This window comes from Myotis daubentonii, chromosome X (assembly GCF_963259705.1).
Source record: "Myotis daubentonii chromosome X, mMyoDau2.1, whole genome shotgun sequence".
NCBI lineage: Eukaryota > Metazoa > Chordata > Mammalia > Chiroptera > Vespertilionidae > Myotis > Myotis daubentonii.
In genome coordinates this window covers 136,214,442-136,240,528 of record NC_081861.1, presented here as the reverse complement: position 1 = coordinate 136,240,528, position 26,087 = coordinate 136,214,442, and the positions used below count along the sequence as shown (strand labels likewise).

The following is a 26,087-nucleotide window of genomic DNA, read 5'->3' as shown; positions in this document are numbered from 1 at the left end:
GGGGTTGCGACCCACAGGTTGAGAACCACTGATATAGAAGGGTCAATATGTACTGGTAGCCCACTGTGTACCAGCGACTGTGCCAACCTCATGACCTTATCTGATATAATATTTAGTAATATAATAACATTATATAATAATATAATCTAGCCCTAACCGGTTTGGCTCGGTGGACAGAGCATCGGCCTGCAGACTGAAGGGTCCCAGGTTTGATTCCGATCAAGGGCATGTACCTTGGTTGCGGGCACATCCCGAGAAGGGGGTGTGCAGGAGGCAGCTGATCGATGTTTCTCTCTCATCGATGTTTCTAACTCTCTATTCCTCTCCCTTCCTCTCTGTAAAAAAATCAATAAAAAGTATATTAAAAAAATAAAAGTCATCATTAAAAAAATGTTTCCTTTAAAAAATATAATCCAGTATATTTATAAAATGTAATATATACTTGTGATACATTATAATAAATACAGATGCTCCTCAACTTACAATGAGGTTACATCCCAATAAACTCATTTTAAGTTGAAAAATATCACAAGCTAAAGATGCATTTAATACACCTAAGCTACTGAACATCATAGCTTTGTCTAGCCTCCCTTAAACATGCTCAAAGCACAATATGCATAAAACACTGGCAACATAGTACAATGTAGAGTATCGGCTGTTTACCCTCCCGATGGCGTGGCTGCCTGGGAGCAGTGGCTGCCACTACCCAGCACCATGCACTACATATCAGTAGCCCAGGAAAAAAATCAAAATTCAAAATGTGAGCCCTAGCCAGTTTGGCTCAGTAGATAGAGTGTCGACCTGTGGACTGCAGGGTCCCGCGTTCAATTCTGGTCAAGGGCACATGCCTGGGTTGCAGGCTCAATCCCCAGTAGGGGGTATACAGAAGGCAGCTGATCAATTATTCTCTCTCATCATTGAAGTTTCTCTCTCTCCCTCTCCCTTCCTCTCTGAAATCAATAAAAATATATTTTTTTATAAAAAACAGAAAACAAAACCAAACCAAAAAAAGCCCAGAAAATTCTTTAAAAAGTGAAGTATGGTTTCTACTTTAACACCATCATAAAGTCGAAAAATCTTAAGTCTAACTATTATTAAGTCCGGCATTGTCTGTACTTAATATACATTATATTAATATTATAGAAATATATAGTATATGTAAATATAATATATTATAGATGAAATTGAGGCTTGGGGAGATTAAGTAAATTCCTCCAGGTCATAAAACTTACAAAATTTGGAACCAACCAGGACTCAAGTCAAAACATCTTATGCCTTTAAACTCTATGCTAAATTATAACTTCTGACTTTGTATTTATAGCACTCTAATGAGGTATTTTGGTCACAATAAGTGCAGAGATGTGATAAATAAGAACTGCACATATTTTTAGAGACATGAGGCATTTAATGATAAACTACTCCACATCAAAGCATCAAAGCTGTTCTGGTCAAGATGGCAACACAGAGTCAACAGTTTGGATATTCCAGTAGGATAACAACAAAAACAAAACACCAGAATGAAATAAAAACCTATTCTGAAATTTGAAAAAAAAAGCATCAAAGCAAAGACTCCCACAATCCTGACTACATTTGTGCGCGCGCACACACCTCTGATGTCCATTGAGAGTGAATGGCTCTACCCCTGGTCCATTGGGAGTGAATGGCTCTACCCCTGGTCCATTGGGAGTGAATGGCTCTACCCCTGGTCCATTGGGAGTGAATGGCTCTACCCCTGGTCCATTGGGAGTGAATGGCTCTACCCCTGGTCCATTGGGAGTGAATGGCTCTACCCCGGTTCATTGGGAGTGAATGGCTCTACCCCTGGTCCATTGGGAGTGAATGGCTCTACCCCTGGTTTGTTGGGAGTGAATGGCTCTACCCCTGGTCCATTGGGAGTGAATGGCTCTACCCCTGGTCCATTGGGAGTGAATGGCTCTACCCCTGGTCCATTGGGAGTGAATGGCTCTACCCCTGGTCCATTGGGAGTGAATGGCTCTACCCCTGGTTTGTTGGGAGTGAATGGCTCTACCCCTGGTCCATTGGGAGTGAATGGCTCTACCCCTGGTTCATTGAGAAAGTGATGGCCTATGAAACAATACTTCACAATCCTCTGAAGACGACTTCTTAAGACGACTTCTGTGAATTACAGAGGTCAACTGAGGCACAATAGCTTTGAAGAGGTGCCTGTTTTTTCCAGCAACAATCAAGAAAAGTTCCAGAACAAAGGAACAGTGCTGCCCCCGACAGGCACTGCCAAGGCTTTGCTGTGGATGTGTAGAACACTTAGGGATCCCACAAGACTTCACTGTCCTCATCACTCCTCTTAAAGGAGGGAGACAAAGAGACCGGCAGCAGTAACTATGAAAATACCTTTGTTCCCTCCCGGCAGCAAATCCCTGCTTTGAATGTTCATTTCAAAGAGTGAATGGCACTATGTTAAAGCTTTGATATTTTCCCTCTTTATTTGGGATTTCATTTATTTATGTATTCATTTATTTTTAAAATGGAGATATACTTTAGTAGGGACAGAAAATAGACAAAGTAAGTAAAGGGTATAGTGCCATGGTCGGCAAACTGTGGCTCGCGAGCCACATGCGGCTCTTTGACCCCTTGAGTGTGGCTCTTCCTAAGCCTTAGGAGTCCCCTAATGAAGTTAACAACAATGTACCTACCTATACAGTTTAAGTTTAAAAAATGTGGCTCTCAAAAGAAATTTCCATCGTTGTACTGTTGATATTTGGCTCTGTTGACTAATGAGTTTGCCGACCACTGGTTTAGAGTGTATTAAAGAATGATAACTGCTAGGGAGGGAACAGAATGCCAGGAAGGGGCAATGAGTGTGAGCAGAAAACAGGGAGGCACAGCTTCAGAGAGAGTGGCCAGGAAAGACCCCGCAGAGAAGGCCATGTCTGAGCAGGAGTGAAAGGAAGTGAGGGCTTTTTGTTTGTTTGTCTTCACATGTATGAATCTGCATCAGAAGATAATGATGAAAACCAACAGGAGCTCAGGAGGGGCTCGGGGAGCATGATGTGAGAGGAGCATGGGGAGAGGAGCAAGTCTAGGCACAGTGGGCAGGCTGCAGTCACATTTGGTGAACTGAATACAATTCTTCCAGGTCCAGAGTATTTGGAAGTTCCTTCTCTCTCTCTCTCTCTCTCCCTCCTTTCTTTCTCTTTCTTTCTTTCTTTCTTTCTTTCTTTCTTTCTTTCTTTCTTTCTTTCTTTCTTTCTTTCTTTCTTTCTTTCTTTCTTTCTTCCTTCCTTCCTTCCTTCCTTCCTTCCTTCCTTCCTTCCTTCCTTCCTTCCTTTCTCTCTCTCTCTCTCTCTCTCTCTCTCTCTCTCTTTCTTTCTTTCTTTCTTTCTTTCTTTCTTTCTTTCTTTCTTTCTTTCTTTCTTTCTTTACAACTGGACTAAGCACATGTCAGTTAGGAGTTAGGGATTCAGGCCCTGGGTGTACCCTTCACTCACACCCTTAAAGCATCATGAGGTACAAGATCAGTGGGTTGCTCCGCCCACAAGTGGGAAGTTCCAGATGACTCAGTGACTTTTAAGTGGGAAGATTAGGTATCTAAAGAAGCCAATTGCTATTTGAGGTATCAAAATGGAATTACATACCTGTTTTTTAAAGCATTTAAAAATGTGAGCTCCAATGGGCTACTGATCTCTGTTCAGCATGGGTTGGCTACCTCTTTCTAGAAAAGGCCAGGGACTAAATATTTCAGGCTTTATAGGCCTGTGGTCTCTGTCAAAACTACTCAACTTTGCCTCTGTGGCATGAGAGCAGCCATAGACAATCCATCAATGAGTGTGGCAATGGTCCAATGAAACCTCACTTACAAAAACAGGCGGAAAGCTGAACTGGGCCAGTGGGCTGTAGTTTGCCAGCCTCTGAATCATAGCTTATGACTGAAATAAACTAAGCCCCAGAAAAGACATTTTATTTTTATTGACTATGTCCACCTGGTTAATTAACTCAAACAAAATTTCATACGCACCTAATCCAGTACTAGGCTTGGAATGATCAAAATGACAACACAGTCCTGTCCTTAAGGAGTTCAATTTCGGTAAAAAGAACACATGTAATCCATACCATACAGAGATTGTGACACTAGAAGTAAGTACCAAATACGGTGGGTACCTGAGAGAAAAGACTTTGACATCTGCCCGGGGGATCAAGAGAGGCTTAATAGAGAAGGCAGTGTTTCAATGGAGAAGGAAGGCTTTGCCCGGTGGAAATGCAACAGCGGAAAAAAACAGTGGTTGCCAAGGCAAATGAGTTTGAGAGAACAGGCTTGTTTGGGGAAATGACACGGTGGAAAGGAGGGAAAGAGCAGGAGGCAAAGCCATGTGGAAGTCAGGGCCAGATCCTGGAGGGCTTCCTCTGCAGGCATTGCGGAGTAGGTTGGATTTGACTCGCCATCAAGGAACCTCCAGTAATAGAGAAACATGCTCCGATTGACATATAGGAAGGAAGACTGCAAACAAATTCCCATAGGAATTGAGGAAAAGGCCAAGTTGAAGACGTAGAAATCAGAAATGATGCTGGGCTGGGGAAGATGATGATTCAACTTGGGAGACACTCGGAACCACGCAGAGGCTTGGGGATAAACTGAATGCAGCCGCGGGGTGGGAAAGAAGTAACTGAGTGTGACTCTTAAGTTTCTATCTTGAGCAACTGGGAGGATAGTTCACTAATCACCAAGATAAGAAAGAGCAGGAGGGAATTATGTGTTATGGGGAGAGAAGAAAATATTCAAGCTTTGACATTCTTAAAATGATAATCCTAGTTTTAAAAATAAATAAATGAATGAATGAATGAATGAATGAATAAATAAATAAATACAATGCATTCCCAAATCCGGCAAAATAGAACCTGGCCAGTGTACATCTTTCCTGAGCCTTCATTTTCTTCTCCCAACTAAGACAGTTCCAAATGCAATCAAGTATTACATAGTTTTGAAACTTCACAAATGACTATATACTTAGCATAACCAAAGGTGAAGTCTGATGCTTTAAATTTCTCTTAGTCCACTATCTATCACAGCCTGTGATTCTTCTTGGATTTTTAAACTTCTTTAGTGAATTTGGAGTTCCTAGCCGAAAGAGAGAAAAACCTTGGTCTATTTGCAATGACTTGAATGGATGGAGTGATTTTCTCCTAAGACTAGTTCTTGTAGCAGCTGATGGCTCAGTAGAAGGCTACAGGCAAATCCCAGGAAGAGAAATGACTGCATTAGGCCCTGAAAGAGTCATTTTAAAAAGAAGGTAATACTGTCTCTAGAGCCAATTGGTTCTTAAGCCCATGCTTAGCCCATGGCTAAAAAAACACAATTTTCCTAGGAGATAAGGTTATCAAATAATAAACAAAGAAGGACTTCACAGGTGTCTCCAAAGGTACCTATGATCAAGTGGGCAGCATCTCTCTATATAAGTACCGCGCACTAACCGATTGCGCAACTGGAGCTCCAGCATCTCTCTATATAAAAGCCTAAGCAGCCATTACAAAGAGATGACCAGATGACCGGATGACCAGCTGGTAGCTGTGACACACACTGACCACCAGGGGGCAGATGTTCAACATAGGAGCTGCCCCCTGGTGATCAGTGTGCTCCCACAGCCAACCTCCTGCAGTCAGCCAACCTCCTGTGGTCCTTCCCCCCCCCCCCCCCCGGCTGGCCGGCCCTGATAGGCCCCAATTGCTGGCCAGGCCGAGGGACCCCACCAGTGCACGAATTTGTGCACCGGGCCTCTAGTATTAAATAACAATGATATAATTCAGTTACAGTTTTGATTATAGGTAATGGACTAAGTTGTCTTCTAATCCATTATATACCACAAACTTGAAAACTAAAAGCTAAGGAATTTGTATAGACCTGGAAGAGTCTGTATGGGCTGCTCCGGTTTGTCAACTTTCCATCCCTCCGCCCTCTGTCTCTCCACCCTCCAGCATCTCATTCTTCTATCTGTCACTCAACAGTAATGAGCACATCAAATACTGTGCATCTTCCTCTATGTCCCAGTTCTTTCATTGCTCCCAATCTATATTTCTACCACTCTGAATTTTAATAGGATTTTTTTCAAATGAAGTACATGCAATTTCAACAGGTTTTTAAAAGCCAGAATATGTTAGGTCCATTACTGGGAAATTATAGAATTAGCGCAATTAACACACAGGCTAAAACCATGTTCATTCAGAGCTAAGTACAGTGTCAAGTAAACATCACAACACAATCACTAGAAAACACTGCAAACATTAAGTCTTAAAACTACAGTTCTGTTGCTTTTAAAACATATGATGATTTAGTATTGGTTCACAATGAGTTACTTGGTCTACTGCATTCACCTTCCTAATTTCAATCCACATCATTTTTGAAGATTCATTTGTTTATAGAGCCTTTCCTCAAAACATTCACCCAAAGTCTATCCGAATTATCACAGGGTTTGAATCGGGGTGCTCACGGTCCCAGGTTCGATTCTGGTCAAGGGCATGTACCTTGGTTGTGGGCACATCCCCAGTAGGGGGTGTGCAGGAGGCAGCTGATCAATGTTTCTCTCTCGTTGATGTTTCTAACTCTATATCCCTCTCCCCTCTTCTCTGTAAAAAATCGATAAAATAATAAAAAAAGAAAAAAAGAAATAAGGTTATTTCTATGATAATCATATGGTCAAGATGCTACATTTTGAAAGAAAAGGTTCACTTTAACCCAACCAGGAGTAGCATGTCTTGCTTTCTTTTATTGAACAAATGTAGTAATGACATCATCCTTATTCATTCCCTCAACAACAAAAATGTTTTGAACCTGACATTCAGAATCTAAAGCCTATCCTCTTAGCCACTACCATATCCTGGCTGGTGGTTGCGAGCTTGAGAGATGCCCTCAGCCTGCCTTTTGTTCTGCAGAGGTAGAGAAAAGTACAGCATGGATTTACCGGATAGGAGATCTGGCAAACAGAACAATACTCCCTGTTCCCAAATGGACCAGTCCTAATCCCCACAACCTTTGAACATGCTACCTTCCCTAGCAAAAAGATCTTTGTAGATATGATTGAGGGAATGGATCCTGAGACAGGAAGACTATTCGGGATTATTCAGATGAGTGCAAGCTAATCACAAGAGTCCTTATAAGAGAAAGGCAGGTTTGGTAGAGTCAGAGAAGAAAATGTGATAAGAGAAGCAGGTGTGCGTGTGTGTGTGTGTGTGTGCGTGTGCGTGCATGCGTGTGTGTGTGAGAGAGAGAGAGAGAGAGAGAGAGAGAGAGAGAGAGAGAGAGAGAGAGAAATTTTAAGATGAGTGCTAGGCTTAAACATGGATGAAGGAGCCATGAGAAAAGAAATTAAGGCACCTTCTAGAACAGTGGTTCTCAACATTCTGGCCCTTAATACAGTTCCAATTACTTCCGTTGCTACTTCATAACTGTAATGTTGCTACTGTTATGAATCGTCAAGTAAATATCTGATATGCAGGATGGTCTTAGGCGACCCCTGTGAAAGGGTCGTTCGGCCGCCAAAGGGGTCGCGACCCACAGGTGGAGAACTGCTGTTCTAGAAGCTGGAAAAGGTAAGGGACAGATTCACCCCACAGAGCCTCCAGAGGAATGCAGCCTTTGATTTATCCCAGTAAGACCTATGTCAGACTTTTGACCTCCAGAACTGCAAGATATTAAACCTGTGATGGTTTAAGTTTGTGTTAACTTATTGTGTCAACAATAGGAAATTAATACAGGAGAAGTAGGAGGGAGCATTAGAAGAGGAGGTTGGGGGGTGAAGGGGATTGAGTTGAGAAGAGGGTACACTCCCAGACACTTCAACAAGTATGTCTTGACCTCCTATCAGATTCTCACCTCTGTTGGAACTACTCAGCTCTGCCACTAAAGCAAACCAGGGGCCATAAATCATACGCAAATAAAAGTTCCAATAAAACTTTACTCCTGGACACTAAAGTTCAAATCTCATATACTTTTCATGTCACATGTATTGTTATTCTTTGATTGTCTTCAATCATTTAAAAAGGCAGAAACCATTCTTAGCTTGCAGGTCAAACAAAAACAGGCAGCAGGCTGGATATGCCCCACTGGCCATAGTTTTGTTGACTCCTGATATAGATATTAGTGTCATTGAGCACCCTACACATGTTTGTTTAGCATCTATATCATGTGCCAGAACCCCAGGACTAGGACCCTGCGTCATGACCTATATTTACCAGCTAGATTCATGAGGGCAAGGACCTTGTCTGGTTTATTTGCATTGGTGTTTCCAGTATCTCAGGCAGTATCTGGTACTTAATTGTCGCTGAATAAATATTTGTCTGTCAAGGGACTAAATCAATTAGGTACATCGAGTTCAATAAGAAGCTGGAAACTAACCAAGCCATGTAATGTTGCATCTACGAGGGAGAATGTCTTCTGGATTGGAATAAGATGCTAAGAAACAGTCTTTTGAAACAGACTGTGATGAGCCAACAAATGCCTGCATGTGAGGGCAGAAAATAAACTTAATAATATTAGACCTGAGGAGAATGAATCCATGACACCCGCACTCACCCATCAGACCTCGCATGAGCAGGAAGGCATGAATGCAAAGGTCAATGCTGCCTCGTCGCCTTCATGACCTTGGCCACGGGTTAATAAAGAAGCACCCAGAGAGTGCCAAAGCCCACTGGCATGGCCTACACTGTGTTTCTGGCTGTTTCTCAACTCCCAAATGCGTGCTCCAGGTCAGCATTTTTCTTTGGTGACTATTAATCTCATAAATCGATGACTCATTTTAAGGCTCTCTGGATCCAGTCTTTTGGGTGGTCGTCATAGAATTGTTTTTAAAGACTGAAAGTGGATGATTTCAACTTTGTTTCAATTTCATAAATGTAAGTGAAGTTGAAACTGACCCAATGTTTCTGGATAGACTAAGGGCTCTTACAATGATAAAAATGTCCTTTCATTCTGGGGAACCATGAAACTACACTAATAAAAGGTAGCAATACGATACCAAACGATATAGCACAGTGGTTCTTGGGAGTGATTTTGCCCCCTCAAGGAACATTTGGCAATGTCTGAAAACAATTTTTACTATAATGACTCTGGGAAGGATGCTACAGGCATCTAGTGGGTAGAGGTCATGGTTCTGCTCAACATCTTACAATGCATAGGACAGCCCCCCCACAATAAAGAACTATCTGGCCCCAAATTTCCACAGTGCAGAGGTTGAGAAACCTCTTGGCCTGGCCTGCGGGGATCAGGCCGCAACGGGGTCTCCAACATCCCCTGAGGGGCCCCGGATTGCGAGAGGGTGCAGGCCAGGCTGAGGGACCCCACCCATGCACAAATCTGTGTACCGGGCCTCTAGGAATGTAAATAAGCAATCATACAAGTAAAACTGAATGAAAGGTCTCAATATGATAGACTCTACATTAACTGGAGAACAACTCAACAGAAGTATTAACTAAAGAGGTTTTCTTCCCACCAGAAGTGTATGTCTCCATATTCAGAAAAAAAGAAGTAAAAGACAAACGAAAAAAAAATCAACAACCTAATATCTGTGATTTATTCAGAGGGGTCGAATTGCATCTTTCCAAATTGATTTTCCCATGAACTAAAATTGATTAAAATAATTTTGGTTTTGGTCTCTCCCACAATGTTTTCTTATGTCCTTGAGTCTAGTCTCTAATTGCAGCATCTCTTTAACCTCAACTGACTGTAAACTTTCCAAGGTCAAGGAAGCCAGCCAGGCCTGAGACAGGGCTGCTCAGAATAAGGCCTGCGGACCTAGGGCCGTAGAATTCCCTGGGTAGATGATACTTCTTAAATATACAGGTTTCTGGGCTCTAAGGCAGATGTATAAAATCAGGGTTGTAAGAAACAGAGCTTAAGCACCTTTATCAAAAGCCAGCATTGCTAGATGACTCTTATTTTTGCACAATGAAGGTTGAGACCCACTGGTATGATGGTGAGGACTTGGGTTTAAATAGATTCAGAATATCTCTGAACCTCAGTTTCCTCATCAATGAGATGGAGCAAAGAACAACACAAGTTTCAGGTTTGTAGTGATCACGGGAGACCATGCAAGTGAATTTCCTGTAGAGTGCTTATTAGTTCCCAGCAAGCCCTGAAGACATGGTCATTTCAGTTACAATGAATATTAATCGTCATTACTCTACATTTGCATCCCCCATTTAAACCTGGCAGTTTTAGTGACACCAACAACTCTTCAGAAGTGTGTGCTGAATTATTCATCATTAAATGACTCCACTGTGTGTAAGATGTCTTTTTTAGGTGCTTATAAGTCAGCTGCTAAATTGTGGTTCCATATGGGTGAGAAGCAGAAGAACAGATCAGTAACTTAAGGCCTGAAAATGGCATGCCATTTAGCTCAACCATGCCAGGGGTTGAATTTCTTTCAACTGTTTTCTACTGTGGCCAACTGTCATTGATGGCTAATTAGCACAGCCAAGGTTCCCAGATAATGACAATGTGGTGCCGATGCATGGCGTAAGTTTCAATACCAGGCTCGCAACCGACACTTCTGAAGGGCTGCCGAGTTCTCCAAAATAAACACATTGCCAATGAGAAGGCACTCCCCTTTTCATGGGGTCTGGGCAAAGCCGAGGGTATCCGGGTAGCAGTCACACCCCTGTTTAGACTCTTAAAAGAGGTTATTCCTTCCTGAACACAACAGAATAACGTTAGCTAATTCTTCCTTTCTTGATTCTTAAACCACTTCTTCTCATCAGATCTTTAAGAAGCTTTAACACATATACCCTGCATAACTGTTACCTTTTGTGTATCTATTCTGGTCTGTTTATTTAAGCAGACATTTTTTAAAAATTCTCAACAGTTGGTAGGTATGGCAGTCCATTTTTTACCTTTTGCCTTGGTATATTAGTTATTTATTGCTACATGAAGAGTCAACATGTTACAGTAGCATGATGTAAAAGCACTCTGCATTCATTCAACAAATGCTGAAAGAGCACCTGCTATAGGCCAATCACTGTTCTAGGTCCTGGAGAAGTCTTCGTGGACAAAACAAAGAGCCCTGGCCCTGGCCAGTGTGGCTCAGTGGTTGAGCATCATCCTGTGCACCAAAAGATTGCTGGTTTGATTCTGGGCCAGGGCACATGCCTGGGTTGCAGGCTTGATCCCCAGTAGGGGTCATGCAGGAGGCAGCTGATTGATGTTTCACTCTCACATCAATGTTTCTCTCCCTCTCCTATAAAAATCAATAAAAATTCAAAACAAAGCAAAGAGTCCTGCCCTCATAGAGTTTCCAGGCTGGTGGAGGAACATGATAAGAAACAAACATATTAGAAGAGTAAATTACCTAGTAAGTACAAGGTGATAACCCCCCAAGAAAAGAAGGAGGTACAGTGGAGTGAGGGGAACCAGGAGTGTGGGAGGATTTCCAGGGCTCCTTACTGAGAATATGATATTTGAGCCAATCCCTGTGGAGGGGAGGGAATGAGCCCTGCAGATTTCAGGAGATGAGCATCCTAGGCAGGGATGAGTGAACACAAGGGCATCTTGGGGGAGTGGGTAAAGGCAAGGTTTGGCAAGCTAGGCTGCCTGGGTTTGAATCCTAGTTCTGCCACTTGCTAGCCAAGCTGTTTTCCATCCCCATGTTTTGCTTTCCTAATCGATGAAATGGGGAATGACGACAAGCCAGGGTTTGGCAAACTCCTGCGTGTGAGCCAAATTCTGCCTACTAATTGTTTTTATAGATAAAGTTTTATTGCAACATAGCCACATTCATTTAGGCATTGACTGCTTTCATGCTACAACAGCAGAGTTGAAATTGGCAGAGACTTCTTGGCCTTCAAAGCTGAAAATATTTACTATCTTATCTTTTACACAAAAAGTTTGCTGATCCTTAGACTTAAAAGTAAAGGCACAACATCTATGATTAGGATTTGTCTTGTGAGATCAACCCTTTCCTTCTCTCCTAAGATTTTGTTTCTCTGGGCAACATCCCAAAGAGCCTGTAAAAAATCATACAATATAGTAAGACTTGGGGATATTGGAAAGAATGTAAAAGCTCGGGTAAAATAAAAGTGGCTGGATTACTGATAAATCAAAGAAGTAGAAATGAACATTGTCAAACCCAGTGCTATGCTAACACCATTAAACAACAATAACAAACATCACTCACATCTTATTTCCAGTGGAAGAATCTTTCCAGTGATTCACATGGAGGGGACATAACCACAGAGTGGAAATTCCCAAAGGTAAAAACGTCAGAACAAAAGGCCAATTTCACTTCTGTGTATCCCTAGTTGAATTGTGTGGGCTTGTGTAGTAGCTACCAATTTAATCCTGAGTGTTAAGCTTCACTTGCATGTTGGATGGGGAAGAGGTAAAGCAGCCTGCACAAATCTAAGGGGCGTGGAAAATGGAAACACTTGCAAGAATTATATCCTAACTGGTTTGGCTCAGTGGATCGAGCGTCGGCCTGCGGACTGAAAGGTCTCAGGTTCGATTCCGGTCAAGGGCATGTACCTGGGTTGCGGGCACATCCCCAGTGGGAGGTGTGCAGGAGGCAGCTGATCGATGTTTCTCTCTCATCGATGTTTCTAACTCTCTATCCCTCTTCCTTCTTCTATGTAAAAAATCAATAAAATATATTTAAAAGAAAGAATTAGAAACTTCTCAATGACAGACAAGCTGAAGGTTTTGCTTGTCTTACTGTAATTACAGTGAGGTCACTGAAATCAGAATGACAGCCCTCCAGAAATGGATTAGACCTCAAAGATACTGCTAACATTTACAGATGGCCCACTCTCTACTAGTTACTATTCTAAGCCCTTTATTAGTATTCACTCGTTTAATTCTTACAAGGACTCTAAGGAATGTGTTATAATTATTATTCCCATATTTTCATCAGGAGACAAAACCTTAAAATTAGGTAAGCCAGACAATGTCTACAAATCCAGAGGCTTAAGGTTTTCCTCTTTTGTAAAACAGATCACACTAGATTTATCAGTAGTCTTACCTGATATGATATCTAAGTTGTTCTCCAAAGCCCATAGTTATCAGAGCCACAGCAACTAAAATGTAAGTCCAGAGGGGAAGATAAGCCATCGTACCCTTTCGGACCTCAAACAGCCAGTGCGAATCTTTTGCAAAAATCAGCCCCATTCTGCTATTCCATTTCAAGCATGACATGCTCCTTCCTGCTCAAGTTTGCTCATTTCAATGTTATTAATCAATCTACAAAGAATGTTCTCATACATCTGCATTGGCACACCCAGCACTTAGCTGTCACGCATCTCAGACACTGCTCAATCTGCATTTCTTCAAAATCACAAGATAGATGGGGAAGAATCACAACATTTTATCACCATAATCTCTTGAAAAGAAGTACAAGCAGAGCTATTTACATGACTTACCCATGGATTCTACTCAGCTGTGTCGTTGCTGTCCTCTCTCATTGAACTGAACTAGACTTGGAGGAGGAATTTGAGTCTGTTTAAAAATTGTTTTGGTGAAAAACGCATCCTGAAATGGCAGATTATATCAAGTGTCTGAGAAATGGCCCAGCTGGCATAGCTGTGACTCCCACGATACCTTTCGTTGCCAGAGACCTCGTCTACTGTGAATCCTGGGACCCCAACATGCAATCTTGTCATCAGACCATTGAAAAGTTCTTGTCCCTTCAGACAGAGGCAGGCTGTGTCACTGAGAGAGAGTGTGTGTGTGAGTGTGTGTGTATGTGTGTGTGTAAGAAATAGTGTTGGGGGGGGGGGCGAGCACGCAGAGAAATTGAAAGTGGACTTCCTGCCTTTTATTTGAATAAGACTATTTAGAAGAGATATTCTGGAGTTAGGAAAGGATTCCTCTATTAAAAAAACAAAGTTCCCCTTTCCACAGGGATTTGCAAATGGTAATTGGATTGTAACTGTGCAAACTGTCCTTATAAGGAATCAACCAAAGAATGTTGGGAACCTCGGGTAAAACCCCTGAGAGCAGGACAGAGCACACAGGGTGAGTTCTTTGTTAAGGACACATTCTTGATGCTTAAATGTATTTTAAAACCTCTGACTTCTTCATTTTTCTAACACTAGTAAAAAACATCACAAAAACAAAAAGGTCTCGTTCTATTTTATACCGAAACACAACACATGCTCTGAATTTTCTGCTCCTGGTGGAACAACAGCCCTTGAGGAGTTGTTCAATTCCTGAGCAGAGGGCATGGAGGTCAGCGTGAATACAACCATGAGGCCATGTTTAAAAGTGTGCAGGTAGGGGTAAGGGTGGAGGGAGAGATCCATGAAGAGCAGAGAGAAAAGGAAAGATTAAAAACATCTCCCGATCACCAATGGCCTTGATCTCCATGAATTCCACATGGCACCAAACCAAAACAACTCAAAAAGACAACTTTGTTTTCCAGTTGATCTGAAGTTATAGTTTGTGGTCTGAAGTGAATTCCAGCAAAAGAATCACTGCAGTTATAATTGACAAACTGAGAAATGATTTCGTGGAAGATCTTACTGACTCACAATTTAGGGACTCTGTGTTTTTTTTACTAGGATTCTGCAAGGTTAATCATCACTTGATGTAAGCCACACACAGCTTCTCTTGCTGCTAGTATTTATTTAGCAAGAAGAAGGAATTTAAACACAATAAAATACATCAGATGATTTTCTTTACTATAATAATTACACTTCAAAAAATTCAGACTACACCCTAGACAGTTTTGCTTAGTGGATAGAGCGTCAGCCTGTGGGCTGAAAAGTCTGGGGTTTGATTCCCAGTCAGGGCACATGCCTGGGTTGTGGGCTCCATCCCCAGTAGGGGGTGTGCAGGAGGCAGCCGATCAATGATTCTCTCTCATCATTAATGTTTCTATCTTTCTCTCCCTCTCCCTTCCTCTCTGAAATCAATAAAAATATATTTAAAGAAAAAGAAAAAGAAAAAAGAAATTCAACTAAACATTTACTGTTACTACATATACCTCTACTTCTACTACCCCCAAAATCTGGATGTTGAAATAGTCATGATTACAGCAGATAGTGAATATGGTTCATGTAACATGGATACTCATTAATGGAATATAGACCTATTTTTTTAAGGTGACTTAATATAATATTTCACATGAAATTGATAAGTATGCAGTTCATTTGTCATTGTTAAGCAAATGATCTTTTAGTGCACAAATAGATGAAATTTACATGTAGTGTTCATTGAGTACTTACAAAGTGTCAGACAGTGTTCTGAGCATCTTATGGGCATTGATTCATTTAACTACTAAAAAAATTATTAAAAGTAGGTTACGTTATTATCCCCATCATTACAGATAAGAAAACAGAAGCTTAGAGAGGTTTAGTAACTTGCCCAAAGATCCACAGCTTGTAATGCAGCCATGGTCCCAACAACTATGAGGCTTACGCATGAACTGGAAGACAGAGCCATAGGCCAAAGTGAGCCCTAGTTGGGGCCATGACATAAGAGTCCAATGGGAAATAGATTCAGTGATTTAATAAGAACGATTACCTAAGTAAGACTGGCAACTCAATGATTTGATGAAGACATATATTCTCAGGTCAATTAATGTTTCATAAGAAGGTGACTATTTTTTCTTTTTGCTTTTACATTCAATATTATTTTGTATTAGTTTCAGGTGTACAACAGAGTGGTTAGAACAATCATATACTTTTTCAAAAATATTTTTATTGATTTCAGAGAGGAATGGAGAAGAAGAGATAGAAACATCAATGATGAGAGAGAACCATTGTCGACACTCAACCACAGAACCATGCCTTCCAGGCGACAATCATATACTTTACAAAGTGTTCCCTCTGATATTTCCAGTACCTAACTGGCACCATATATAGTTATTACAATATTATTTTTTTATTATTGCTTAAAGTATTACAAAGGGTATTACATATGTGTCTTCCCCCTCCCCCCCCCCCCGGCCCTTGACAGTCCCCTAGCCTCCCCTACACCCCAGTGTCTTATGTCCATTGGTTATGCTTATATGCATGCATACAAGTCCTTCGGTTGATCTCTTACCCCCCTCCCTCCTGCCCCCCAACCCTCCCCGGCCTTCCCGCTGCAGTTTGACAATCTGTTTGAGGCAGCTCTGCCTCTGTATCTATTATTGTTCAAAAGTTTATAATGGTCTCTATTTACAATATTATTAACTATATTTCCCATGCTATGCTTAACATCCCAATGTCTATTTTGAAACTACAAATATGTACTCATTCAGATGGTGACTACTTCTTTAAGTGAACAATCTCAAATAACCTCAAGAGACAATATCTTGTGAAATTCCTAGTCAGTTTTATGAGTGGAATGAAGTCAGGCCTCACAAGGAAATGCAGAAATAATAAAGATGTTGTGTATCTTTGGGATTCTTTGGAAAAAATGCATTCAATCCGGAAAAACAAAGGGCGAAGATAAGGAATCTTTAAAATTCAAATATCAACTCAAATAGAACCAATAAGAGGCCAACAAGTCATCCAAATAGCCTAAGAAAGAACTATTAGAAGGTCCGATCTGTGGAAGAATTTTTGATAACCAGGAAAAAATGCCAACAACACAACAGTCATCTTTTATCTATTTAACTCTTCATCAGCCAAGGATACCAGGCAACAATTTCCAGTCTCAGAATCGACGACATTAGTCACTCACTGTACCTTTTTCTTGATTCTTATTCTGCATTATTTCTGTTTATGTCACTGGAGCACAGCTGTCCCACCAATCATGACAATATGAGTAAGAAATAAACTTGTATGATGAGATTTTGGGATGGACGTGATATAGCAGCTGACCTCACCTTCCTTAATGTCCTTGGTATCCACAGATAACAAATCTAAACAGTCTGAACCTGGAGCCCTAGCCCCTAGAACAGGGGTGGGCAAACGTTTTGACTCGAGGGCCACAATGGGTTCTTAAACTGGACCGGAGGGCCGGAACAAAAGCATGGATGGAGTGTTTGTGTGAACTAATATAAATTCAAAGTAAACATCATTACATAAAAGGGTACGGTCTTTTTTTTCAATAGTTTTATTCATTTCAAACGGGCCGGATCAGGCCCACGGGCCATAGTTTGCCCACGGCTGCGCCTAGAACCTCTCCTCTACTTCTCCCCACTGAACCACATAGCAGCTCATTCCTTCACTTTCCATAGTTTCACATGGAAAGAGAATACCTGATCAACTGGATGGTGAGATAAAAACTATTCTTTAGCCCAGCCATGGGCATGGCTCAGTGGTTGAGCGTCGACCTATGAACTGGGAGGTCATGTGTTCGATTCCCGGTCAAGGGCACATGCCTGGGTTGCAGGCTGGATCCCCAGTAGGGGGCGTGCAGGAGGCAGCCGATCCATGTTTCTCTCTCATCATTGATGTTTTCATCTTCCTCTCCCTTCCTCTCTGAAATCAATAAAAATATATTTAAGAAAAAAACTATTCTTTATAACTCACTTTGCAGAACATGTAGGAAGTCTTTTAGGAATAAGAAGATAAATACATGTTTAATGACATCGTTCAGGGTGTCATATTTAGAAATAGGCGATGCTCTTACGTTTTAGAATCATGGCTTACTCTGATGAACTGGCACAGAGACATTTCATTTAGACTGCATTCACCACGGATACACCTTTTGTTGGTCCAATCAACTTCTTTTGGCCAGTCCCGTAGAAGTGGCACTTAAGGTCTTAATATTTTTTTGACTGTACATAAGAAATACTCATTGTAAAGGGCGTTTCAATCCTTCAGCTACCCCAAAGAGCACACTGGAAATGTGGTACCTTTTTGTTTAATTGCCACACTCAAGCTTTGAATGCGCAGAACTTCAAGAGGAAAGGTCACAAGTGCAAGCACAGAAGATATATTCTGTATTCCCTTGTTGGTGTCATTTGCTTTCTTTTTTAAAAACATTTTTATTGATTTTTAGAGAGAGAGAGAAAGGGAGAGGGAAAGAGAGAAAAACATCGATGCAAGAGCGAACATAGATCAGCTGCCTCCTGCACGCCCCCTACCGGGGATCGAGCCCACAACCCAGGCATGTGCCCTGACTTGGAACTGAGCCAGCAACCTTCATGTGCATGGGACAACACTTAACCAAACTAGCCACACCGGCCAGGGCTGTCATTTCCTTTCTTAACCGTAATTCTCTGTCCTCTCCCCACCCTAGCACTTGACCTTGGTCTAAGTTTTAGCACCCTCCTGCTGCTACTGTGACATATTTGCAGGGAAAGTAACTTTTAGATCATTTAGATCTAAAAATCTACCATCAAAGCAAAGTATTAGGGCCCTAACCGGTTTGGCTCAGTGGATAGAGCATCGGCCTGTGGACTGAAGGGTCCCAGGTTCGATTCCAGTCAAGGGCATGTACCTTGGTTGCGGGCACATCCCCATTGGAGGGTGTGCAGGAGGCAGCTGATCGATGTTTTTCTCTCATCGATGTTTCTAACTCTCTATCCCTCTCCCTTCCCCTCTGTAAAAAAAAATCAATAAAATATATTTAAAAAATAAAAGAAGGCAACCAATCAATATTTTTTAAAAAAGCAAAGTATTAGGTAGCTGAAAAGTTACTTAAGGCCACAAATCTGAACTAGTCAAAGACATAATAAACAACATCTAATATTTAGTTAGTGCTTACTGCCTCCATGAATAGTTGCTATACTGGAGGAGGCAGGTACTAAGATGATCCTCATTTTGCAGACAAGAAAACTAAGACAAAGGGAGCTTAGATAATCTGCCGGAAGCCACACAACTAGGGAAGAAGAAGTTCAAACCCAGGCAGTCTGCTTCCAAATGCAACGGGTTAAATCCTTAGGCTCCATCACAGCATGCCCGTGACCTTTTCTCTAATGAGTCCTTTGGAGGACGCGTGTGCAAAGTGAGTATGACACAGAGACCAGAAGGCCTCTCTGCAAGGGGGAGAAATCAATGAATGGAGGGCAGCGGAGGGTCCAAAGCCCTTATGGAATCAATGCACAAATGTGCACGAACAGAGGCAGGGCAGCAGCGGGAAACAGAATGGAAAGCAATTACCTCTGAGAGGAAAGGGAGGAACTGGAGCTTGTTTTCAGGAAAGAGGAGCGGGCATTTTAGAAACGCTCCTGAATGTCATATCCTTTACAAGTAGGAATATGCACCCTAAGTTTTCTTAAAAATATATATATATGTGTGTGTGTATATATATATATATACATACATACATATGTGTGTATTATATATATATTATATATATTTATATTTTATTGATTTTTTACAGAGAGGAAGGGAGAGGGATAGAGAGTTAGAAACATCGATGAGAGAGAAACATCGATCAGCTGCCTCCTGCACACTCCCTACTGAGGATGTGCCTGCAACCAAGGCACATGCCCTTGACCGGAATCGAACCTGGGACCCTTCAGTCCGCAGGCCAATGCTCTATCCACTGAGCCAAACTGGTTAGGGATATATATATATATATATATATATATATATATATGAAAGATAGTATAGGCAGATTCACATTTCTTCACACATTGAAGGAAATTGTTATTGTGCTTAAAATTCAACCTGGTATATAAAGGCTCAATAATTTATAAACATTTTTATATTGTTCTGTTTTTCTAAAAGTCTTTTTATTGATTTCAGAGAGGAAGGGAGAGGGAGAGAGAGAGAAACATCGATGATGAGAGAGAATCATTGATCATCTGCCTCCTGCACATCCCCTACTGGGTATCAAGCCCGCAACCCGGGGACATGCCCTGACCAGGAATCGAAATGTGACTTCCTGGTTCATAGGTCGACGCTCAACAGCAGAGCCACATCTGGCTGGGCTGTACCCTAAGTTTTTGAGCAGAGGTGTAATATGATGAAAGGGCTGTTTTAGGAAAGATGAAGGAGGCAGAGTGGTGCAGCACAGATAGGAAGGGGATAGACAGAGGAAACAAACATTGAGGTCTACAATATGTGTGGGAGAGGAAGGCCCCATGGGTGACATCAACTGACAAAAAAGGACTTTCAAGCAGCAATAGAACAAATGGCCCTTAGGGGTGCTTTTTTATGGGTCCCTCAATTTTTCAATAAATCTCAATCCTCATAGAATCGGGTCTATTATTATATTTGGAGAAGTAACTTCAGGGGTAGAGAGAGAAACTCACATCTCATTGTATATGTCAGGAAGGGCAGACCCAGAAAAGAGCATCCTCTTCTGGTGCTCATGGAGATATGCGGAAATGACGTCACTGGTTCTGATCTACTGACTGGATGGCATTTACTTCATAGGCTGCTCCTTCTACCCACATCCTGAGGAGAGCTGAGTTACAAGGATGGATGTTGGAGGTTTCACCCAACAAGGACACTCAGGTAAGAGGACACTCATTCTGGGTAAGATGTCCTGTGAACTCTCTGCAGACCAAGTCACTGTTCAGATATGGGCAGATTCAAAGCTCACCAAACAAGATGATCGGCAGCAGGAATGCTGAAGAAATGTGATCTCAAACTGGAGAACTCCATCCCAAATCAGATATTTACAACTCAGCAGGAAATAAAGCAAGCCTTAAGGATAGATGACTAGCATATGCAGGAGATGGAAAACTCTATGCTGAAAACCAATAGGCAAAACGAAGTAGGCAACAGCAACACAAAACACCAAAGTGAATTCCACTTTCTCATTTCAATACTACATTGTACAACATTTTGTTCGTCGATTGCACTTAACACTACAAACATCTCCTCTCACTGAGGTTCTTCTCTACAGGAAAGAAAACAACGCCCTAAAAATTACATTAAACTTAATTAACGTACTACCTTAACGAGCTCATTTCGAGTGTCACCAAATATTCATCGCCTCTGATCTGTTGCCCAAAATGCGGGCTGTTGACATAAGCCTCTCAGTTTCAGTTTAAGACAATTTATCTCATTAAACTCTTTCAATAGGCCGTTCAAATCGGCACTAATTGTGGTAATACTTCAAACTAAGTGGGAAAGGCAACTTACACACTTCCAATCAAAGGCTGGGGGTTAACTCATCTAAATCTTTACTTGGGGAGCAAATGGGAAATCAATGTGTTTTACAGAAAAATATATGCATCCATGTTATTAGGCTGCAGAAAAAGTCTAGCTTTAACAATAGTCTTGGAATATTTGCTTCAAAAGCAAAATTAGTTCAGATGCCAGTAGAGATAAATTTTAGAAGAAAGTATTAGGAGCAACAGTTTTCAGACCTGCCTGCACATTAGAATTCTTGGTGCATACCTCAATTTATGCCCTAACCGGTTTGGCTCAGTGGATAGAAGGGACTGCGGCCTGAAAGGTCCCGGGTTCGATTCCGGTCAAGGGCATGTACCTTGGTTGCGGGCACATCCCCAGTAGGAGATGTGCAGGAGGCAGCTGATCGATGTTTCTCTCTCATCGATGTTTCTAACTCTCTATCCCTCTCCCTTCCTCTCTGTAAAAAATCAATAAAATATATTTTTTAAAAGAGCCAGACAGGCATGACTCAGTGGTTGAGCATCAACCTATGAACCAGGAGGTCACTGGTTTGATTCCCAGTCAGGGAACATGCCTGGTTTGCGGGCTCAGTCCCCAGTGTGGGGTGTGCAGGAGGCAGCTGATCAATGATTCTCTCTCCCGGAACCCAGGCATGTGCCCTTGACTTGAATTGAACCCGGGACCCTTCAGTCCCCAGGCTAACGCTCTATCCACTCAGCCAAACCAGCTAGGACTTCATCTATATATATATATATTTTAATATATTTTATTGATTTTTTACAGAGAGGAAGGGAGAGGGATAGAGAGTCAGAAACATCGATGAGAGAGAAACATCGATCAGCTGCCTCCTGCACACCCCCTACTGGGGATGTGCCCGCAACCAAGGTACGTGCCCTTGACCGGAATCGAACCTGGGACCTTTCAGTCCGCAGACTGACGCTCTATCCACTGAGCCAAACCGGTTACGGCTTTATCTATATTTTTAATGAATGCACCAACTAAGAAAGACTAGTTCTGTGGGGAGGATGGAGCTATGTAATATGGGTGCTGAATGAGACATGTGCTCCACACACTCATTCTGACCCAGATTTCTCCTCCCCTCAGCCTCATACACAATTTTGCGGTGAGAAAAGCAAATCAGCAGGCCAAACTTGTTGGGAGGAAGTCATGGAATTCACCAAAGTGTGTTCCAAGCAAATGATGCGTTCACGTGGCGCTATGAACCTTTGGAAAATGGTCACAAGGAAAAATAAATAAATAAATAATATGCTAATGTGATTTTTAAAATATTAAACTTATTTATTTTAACGCGGCTACCTTTTTATTGACTTCCAAACTACAGGTTCACATGAATGGAATAAGGAAGTGTGTGCCGATAAACACAGATACACATTACTTGGTTCTTAAAAATGGTAAGACCCAGAATTCCAGAGTTCAGTGATATCAGCGTAAAGAGCATACTGTACGCTGAAACCGGTTTGGCTCAGTGGATAGAGCGTCGGCCTGCGGACTGAAGGGTCCCAGGTTCGATTCCGGTCAAGGGCATGTACCTGGGTTGCGGGCACATCCCCAGTGGGAGATGTGCAGGAGGCAGCTGATCGATGTTTCTCTCCCATTGATGTTTCTAACTATCTCTCTCTCTCCCTTCCTCTCTGTAAAAAATCAATAAAATATATTTTTTAAAAAAAGAGCATACTGTACAATTTTCAGGCGCATAATCACTTTGCTGATGTTTTGGTCATCTCAATGCCGTAGCCTAACAATATGCTCCAATGTTGTTTTTACTCACGGGCGCTAGTGATTTATGCTCATATTTTCTACACGGAGTTTTACTGGTTAAATATCCTTCTAGGGGTAGAACATTTTTTTAATGTAAGAAAAGGTAACATTACAATCTATTGGCACCATGAGGATTTGTGGTCAACTGGTAAGGATTGCTTCTCGATGACTCACAACACAGGTAAGATAAGCTGGGAGCTATGCTCCATCCCCAGGGGATTTCAATATGTGAGGAACAGCTAACATTTCTGTGAATGTCAATATGTACTAATTCTTATTCCTCGCCCTGATTATGTATTCCCTACTGTAATCATGAAACAATTTAATGAGGTCAGGTCTATTCATATGTACCCATTTCACAGATGAAGAAATCAAGCATTAGGAAGTTAAGGAAACAGATAGCAAGTGACAGACCTGAGATTCAAATTCATGGGCCTTAATCCCCCAGAGTTTGGGGTCTTAAGCACCACCTTATGCTACCTCCCCGTATGGCAAGGTATGGCAAGGTGTGACTCAGGATCGCACGCCAGACGGACTGGAAGTGTGAGGTGGCTCGAGTCACATGAAACCATCTCTCATTTAGTTTCTTACAAAGGAAAATGCTTAAGTTTGTGAATGATGTAGGATCTATAAGAAGTTATATCTAACACCTCAATGAAGGCTTGACTTGACCTTGAGGTGACAACTGTTGACCCAGAGCAGGTGTGGCCAAACCACAGCCCCAGCCACATCCAGCCCCCGCCTGTTTCTGGGAACTGGAGCCCAGCCAGGTCCAGTCCGGGGCTGGATCCTGGTACAACAGCAGAGTTGAGTGGTTGCAGTATGACGGCCAACGTCTATCATATTTACCATCTGGCCCTTCACCAAAAAAAGTTTCCTGAGTCTGTTCTGGACCCACTGAAAAGAAATCACCAGACATGTAGCACAGGAAATGACAGTTTCATGGGCCATTTCACAATCGCAAACAGCAAAGAAGCTCATCTTTTTATAACTATCATTACAACATACATGTATGTATGTATGTATGTATGTGTGTATATATGCTTGTATGTATATATGTATATATGTATGTATATATGCATATATGTATGTATATATGTATGTATATATGTGTATATGTATGTATGTATATATGTATGTATGTATGTATGAACTCAATAGCTTATTTTTCCTTTATTCTTCTAAGGTCCCAAATGGCCTAGACCAGTGGTTCTCAACCTTCTGGCCCTTTAAATACAGCTCCTCATGTTGTGACCCAACCATAAAATTATTTTCGTTGCTACTTCATCACTGTCATGTTGCTACTGTAATGAATCGTCATGGAAATATCTGATCTGCAGGATGGTCTTAGGCGACCCCTGTGAAAGGGTTGTTCGACCGCCAAAGGGGTTGCGACCCACAGGTTGAGAACCGCTGGCATAGACTCTTGAGATGTGTAGGGAATCACTTGTCATGTCTCACTGAGGAAGGGTAGAGGAAGGTTGGGAATGTTTAAATGTCAATTATTTTCTCAGAAAACTTTAACTTCATATGATACCTCCCTCCTATAGCATCAAACTCACCTTCCCACCCCTCACATTTCAGCAATCTTCTTGATTCTTATTTCAACGTTGGAAATCTATTTTATTCTTAAATATATTTTATTGATTTTTTACAGGGAGGAAGGGAGAGGGATAGAGAGTTAGAAACATCGATGAGAGAGAAACATCGATTAGCTGCCTCCTGCACACCCCCTACTGGGGATGTGCACGCAACCAAGGTACGTGCCCTTGACCGGAATCGAACCTGGGACCTTTCAGTCCGCAGGTCGATGCTCTATCCACTGAGCCAAACCGGTCAGGGCTGAAAATCTATTTGATTCCCTACATCTGTGCCTTTTCTCCCTGGCTAGACTGTACGTTCCGGGAGGACACAGCACTTAGAAGAAAAAGCACTCGCATTTTTGTTGGTTGAAAGAAAGCTTTGGGGAAAGTACACTCTATGTCTATACAGAAAACCATTTGTATCTATTAGCATGGAAACAAGACCAGCGGGTAATATTTATATTTAGGACATTTGTTCTAAAGTAGCTAAAATCACTTCCAGTAAAAATGAAAAAATAAAATATCGCTTCCTGGCTTTTACTATTGTCAAAACATGTAAAAGGGGCAATTGAACAGAGAGAAACGAATTTGCACGATGACACAAAATTCCAGGTATGACATAAAAACAAACCATCTGTACTAACTGGCACAGATCTGATTTTTTTTTTAGTTCCATGTTTCAGACATTTTTTCCACCCCAGAAATGTTTTCTCCTCGATATGCTACTTTAAAAATGATAAATTAAAGTGTTTCAGAGACTCGGCTAAATACTTTTGCTTTGATCTAAGGCAAATAATGCTTCCTCTGAGCAATGACATACAAAAACGGATTTAAAAAAGAAATTATAGTAAAATATGACAGGGGCTTGGAGAGTTATAACTAATGGGTGAATTTTTAACAGGCTTTATTTTTTGAGCACTTTCAATTTTGCAGCAAACTTGAGCCGAAGGTACAGAGATCTCCCACAAACCCCCTCCCTTACACATGCAGTTTCCTCCATTATCAACACCCCCCACCACGAGTGGTGAATTTGTTATCATTGATGATCCTACATTGATTAGCATGTCCCTAAAAACTCCTAATTCTGCTGCCAAAGTCCATTTTCCACCAACTCCGGTCTCTGTAAATGCTAATTTGAGAAGGAAGAAAGGTACAACCAAATGGCATTGTTTGCCTTTGTAGAACTTAAGTCATGCTTTCCCACTGCCTGTTCCCAGAGCTGTGGGCCCACTGCCCTTTTATGTTTTTCCTTATCCACATCTTTCTTTAGAAACTACTTTTCCCCACCACCTCAGCCTTAAAATAATAATAATAATCTATATACATAAAAGCCTAAGCAACCATTACTACCAAACGACAGAAACAACTGATCGCTATGACACACACTAACCACCAGGGGGCAGACACTCAATGCAGGAGCTGCCCCCTGGTGGTCAGTGCACTCCCACAGCCAACCTCCCCTGGCTGGCCATCACAGATTGCCAGATTAAGGCCTGCTGGCCAACCTCCCTCAGTCCCTCCTCGACGTCCCCCCCCCAGTGCACAAATTCGTGCACTGGGCCTCTAGTAATAATAATAATAATGAATAATGAAGCTAACAACATTGAATACTTATTTTGTGCCAAAGACTGCTACCTGTTTCACATGAGGAATCTCATTTAATCTTTACAACCGGTTAAAGCAGCGGTTCTCAACCTGTGGGTCGTGACCCTTTTGGCAGTCGAGCGACCCTTTCACAGGGGTCACCTAAGACCATCCTGTAGATCAGATATTTACATGATGATTCACAACAGTAGCAACATG

The 26,087-nt window shown here is 41.7% G+C and overlaps 1 protein-coding gene across 6 annotated transcripts in view; it reads right to left on the bottom strand.

The window, feature by feature from the left end:
* ARHGAP6 (Rho GTPase activating protein 6) overlaps positions 1 to 26,087 on the bottom strand; it is a 517,050-nt gene that overhangs the window by 111,375 nt on the left and 379,588 nt on the right. The window contains exon 1 of one of the 6 annotated variants that reach the window (XM_059680033.1): positions 13,550 to 13,568. The exons of 4 other annotated variants lie outside the window; for them this stretch is intronic. The gene's annotated coding sequence lies outside the window, so the exon portion shown is untranslated. Of the gene's footprint in view, positions 1 to 13,371; positions 13,518 to 13,549; positions 13,569 to 26,087 lie in introns of those variants that run through there. One more of the 6 variants, XM_059680032.1, reaches the window with a different exon arrangement.